The sequence below is a fragment of the Amphiura filiformis genome, chromosome 2, assembly GCF_039555335.1.
Source record: "Amphiura filiformis chromosome 2, Afil_fr2py, whole genome shotgun sequence".
Taxonomy (NCBI): Eukaryota; Metazoa; Echinodermata; class Ophiuroidea; order Amphilepidida; family Amphiuridae; genus Amphiura; species Amphiura filiformis.
This window is the reverse complement of record NC_092629.1, coordinates 25,151,246-25,155,906: the sequence shown is the minus strand read 5'-3', so window position 1 is coordinate 25,155,906 and position 4,661 is coordinate 25,151,246.

Sequence of the window (4,661 nt, the reverse complement as noted above, 5' to 3'; positions counted from 1 at the left end):
TGATATAAGGGCATTGCTGTCTATATGAACATAGCACTTTGATATAAGGGCATTGCTGTCTATAATTATGAACATAGCACTTTGATATAAGGGCATTGCTGTCTATATAAACATAGCACTTTGATATAAGGGCATTGCTGTCTATATGAACATAGCACTTTGATATAAGGGCATTGCTGTCTATAATTATGAACATATCACTTTGATATAAGGGCATTGCTGTCTATATGAACATAGCACTTTGATATAAGGGCATTGCTGTCTATATGAACATAGCACTTTGATATAAGGGCATTGCTGTCTATATGAACATAGCACTTTGATATAAGGGTATTGCTGTCTATATTATGAACATAGCACTTTGATATAAGGGCATTGCTGTCTATATGAACATAGCACTTTGATATAAGGGCATTGCTGTCTATATGAACATAGCACTTTGATATAAGGGCATTGCTGTCTATATGAACATAGCACGTTGATATAAGGGCATTGCTGTCTATATGAACATAGCACTTTGATATAAGGGCATTGCTGTCTATATGAACATAGCACTTTGATATAAGGGCATTGCTGTCTATATGAACATAGCACTTTGATATAAGGGCATTGCTGTCTATATGAACATAGCACGTTGATATAAGGGCATTGCTGTCTATATGAACATAGCACTTTGATATAAGGGCATTGCTGTCTATATGAACATAGCACTTTGATATAAGGGCATTGCTGTCTATATGAACATAGCACTTTGATATAAGGGCATTGCTGTCTATATGAACATAGCACTTTGATATAAGGGCATTGCTGTCTATATGAACATAGCACTTTGATATAAGGGCATTGCTGTCTATATGAACATAGCACTTTGATATAAGGGCATTGCTGTCTATATGAACATAGCACTTTGATATAAGGGCATTGCTGTCTATATGAACATAGCACTTTGATATAAGGGCATTGCTGTCTATTATGAACATAGCACTTTGATATAAGGGCATTGCTGTCTATATGAACATAGCACTTTGATATAAGGGCATTGCTGTCTATTATGAACATAGCACTTTGATATAAGGGCATTGCTGTCTATAATTATGAACATAGCACTTTGATATAAGGGCATTGCTGTCTATATGAACATAGCACTTTGATATAAGGGCATTGCTGTCTATATGAACATAGCACTTTGATATAAGGGCATTGCTGTCTATATGAACATAGCACTTTGATATAAGGGCATTGCTGTCTATATGAACATAGCACTTTGATATAAGGGCATTGCTGTCTATATGAACATAGCACTTTGATATAAGGGCATTGCTGTCTATATGAACATAGCACTTTGATATAAGGGCATTGCTGTCTATATGAACATAGCACTTTGATATAAGGGCATTGCTGTCTATATGAACATAGCACTTTGATATAAGGGTATTGCTGTCTATATGAACATAGCACTTTGATATAAGGGCATTGCTGTCTATATTATGAACATAACACTTTGATATAAGGGCATTGCTGTCTATATGAACATAGCACTTTGATATAAGGGCATTGCTGTCTATATGAACATAGCACTTTGATATAAGGGCATTGCTGTCTATAATTATGAACATAGCACTTTGATATAAGGGTATTGCTGTCTATATGAACATAGCACTTTGATATAAGGGCATTGCTGTCTATATGAACATAGCACTTTGATATAAGGGCATTGCTGTCTATATGAACATAGCACTTTGATATAAGGGCATTGCTGTCTATAATTATGAACATAGCACTTTGATATAAGGGCATTGCTGTCTATATGAACATAGCACTTTGATATAAGGGCATTGCTGTCTATAATTATGAACATAGCACTTTGATATAAGGGCATTGCTGTCTATATAAACATAGCACTTTGATATAAGGGCATTGCTGTCTATATGAACATAGCACTTTGATATAAGGGTATTGCTGTCTATATGAACATATCACTTTGATATAAGGGCATTGCTGTCTATATGAACATAGCACTTTGATATAAGGGCATTGCTGTCTATATGAACATAGCACTTTGATATAAGGGCATTGCTGTCTATATAAACATAGCACTTTGATATAAGGGCATTGCTGTCTATATGAACATAGCACTTTGATATAAGGGCATTGCTGTCTATATGAACATAGCACTTTGATATAAGGGCATTGCTGTCTATATAAACATAGCACTTTGATATAAGGGCATTGCTGTCTATATAAACATAGCACTTTGATATAAGGGTATTGCTGTCTATATGAACATATCACTTTGATATAAGGGTATTGCTGTCTATATGAACATAGCACTTTGATATAAGGGCATTGCTGTCTATATAAACATAGCACTTTGATATAAGGGTATTGCTGTCTATATGAACATAGCACTTTGATATAAGGGCATTGCTGTCTATATAAACATAGCACTTTGATATAAGGGTATTGCTGTCTATATGAACATATCACTTTGATATAAGGGTATTGCTGTCTATATGAACACAGCACTTTGATATAAGGGCATTGCTGTCTATATAAACATAGCACTTTGATATAAGGGTATTGCTGTCTATATGAACATAGCACTTTGATATAAGGGCATTGCTGTCTATATGAACATAGCACTTTGATATAAGGGCATTGCTGTCTATATGAACATAGCACTTTGATATAAGGGCATTGCTGTCTATATGAACATAGCACTTTGATATAAGGGCATTGCTGTCTATATGAACATAGCACTTTGATATAAGGGCATTGCTGTCTATATGAACATAGCACTTTGATATAAGGGCATTGCTGTCTATATAAACATAGCACTTTGATATAAGGGCATTGCTGTCTATATGAACATAGCACTTTGATATAAGGGTATTGCTGTCTATATGAACATAGCACTTTGATATAAGGGCATTGCTGTCTATATGAACATAGCACTTTGATATAAGGGCATTGCTGTCTATATGAACATAGCACTTTGATATAAGGGCATTGCTGTCTATATGAACATAGTACTTTGATATAAGGGCATTGCTGTCTATATGAACATAGCACTTTGATATAAGGGCATTGCTATACCAACTGTAGATAGAACTTTTATATAAGGGCATTTCTATCTGCCAAAGATGGCACTTTGATATAATTGCATTGCTATCTACTGAAGATAGCACTTTTACATAAGGGCATAAATCGAAGATAGCACTTTGATATCAAAGCATTGCTATTTACTGAAAATAGCGTTTTGGTATAAGCGGCAACACGGAAGGCATAGGGTATTTTACCCCCAAAATGGGCTCCTTCGCCCCAGTCAGAAAATAATTCTATAAATGCCACTATGAACAGATATTCTTCAAAATTATCCTTTGCCACCCCCCCTCCCCGAAAAAAATCCTGGTGCCACCACTAAACACGTTGACAGAATGGCATTGCTATGTAGAGAATATTACGGTTTGTTGCCTATTGGTACAATATTATCTACTGAACCTGTATATCAGTATTATTTGATATACATTCAAAAATATATGAGTAGAGAGATTCTATATAATTATCATAAATAACCTATTACGCCCACATACGGTATACCTTTCTTCAGAAACTTCAAATACAACCATTAAACATCAACGTTGGCTATGGACAAAGTTTGAGTGTTTGTTAGTTTTAATTAAATTTTTCGATTGACAAGAATGACACAATAACATAATTTTATTGGTGTGTAATTTATCATCGTTACAGCGACGGCAAGTCGCACCACTAATCCAACACTAATCCGCGGGAATTGTGCGAAGAAACATTAGCGGAAACTCATCTATATCTATATTATAGGGGTTAATTTTACGTGTTTGTGAACATGGTTTTCATGTAAAATAGTGTAATAGGATTTGATGGTTTCATGCTCGACGGCGCGGTGTAGGCCCTATGTTAAATTTTGACAAAACGCGCGGATATCGATTCTATCATAGCCTATAGGCCTACACAAGACAGGGTTTTTTCAGAAATTTTTAGAGTTGTCTCAAGAACCACTGTCCAAATACTAGGCTTATTTGGACTCATTGTGATGTATTTTCATGCTGATTTAAAATATGATCATAAACTTGAATACTTTGATTTTTTTTAATTTTGTAAAGTTGTCAATTCCACTCCATATCCGCATGCAGGTGGCTAAGTACGTATGTGTATGACTTAATTTTGAAACATGGATTTTGACTAATCACGTACGAGTGCATGCCATAATTTGGTATTGGTACAGTTTCAGGATCATTCTAGTAGGCAGTATCATAATGTGGACTATTTGCTCCTCAAATCATCGCCAAGAAAAATTGTTGATATGATATCTTTGCATAATTAAGTTTTACACAACTTCGTCATGGATAAGAAATCCGCCTCCTTAAATTTAACGTGGAAAAGTTGGTCACTGCTGTTAGTACTGAATCTACTGATTTTATCGATCACAATTCGATGTGGATCTGCTCATGGTAAGTATGTCTTTGTCATGTTACTTGATGCTATTTTATGATACATAATGCATTATACATAAGCCTCTGTGGCGGCTGGGATCGGGTTAAGAATTTAATTTCACAGCAAAAACAGTAAAATTGTTTGCTACACGGGCATTTTTATCTACTGAAGATAGCACTTTGATATAA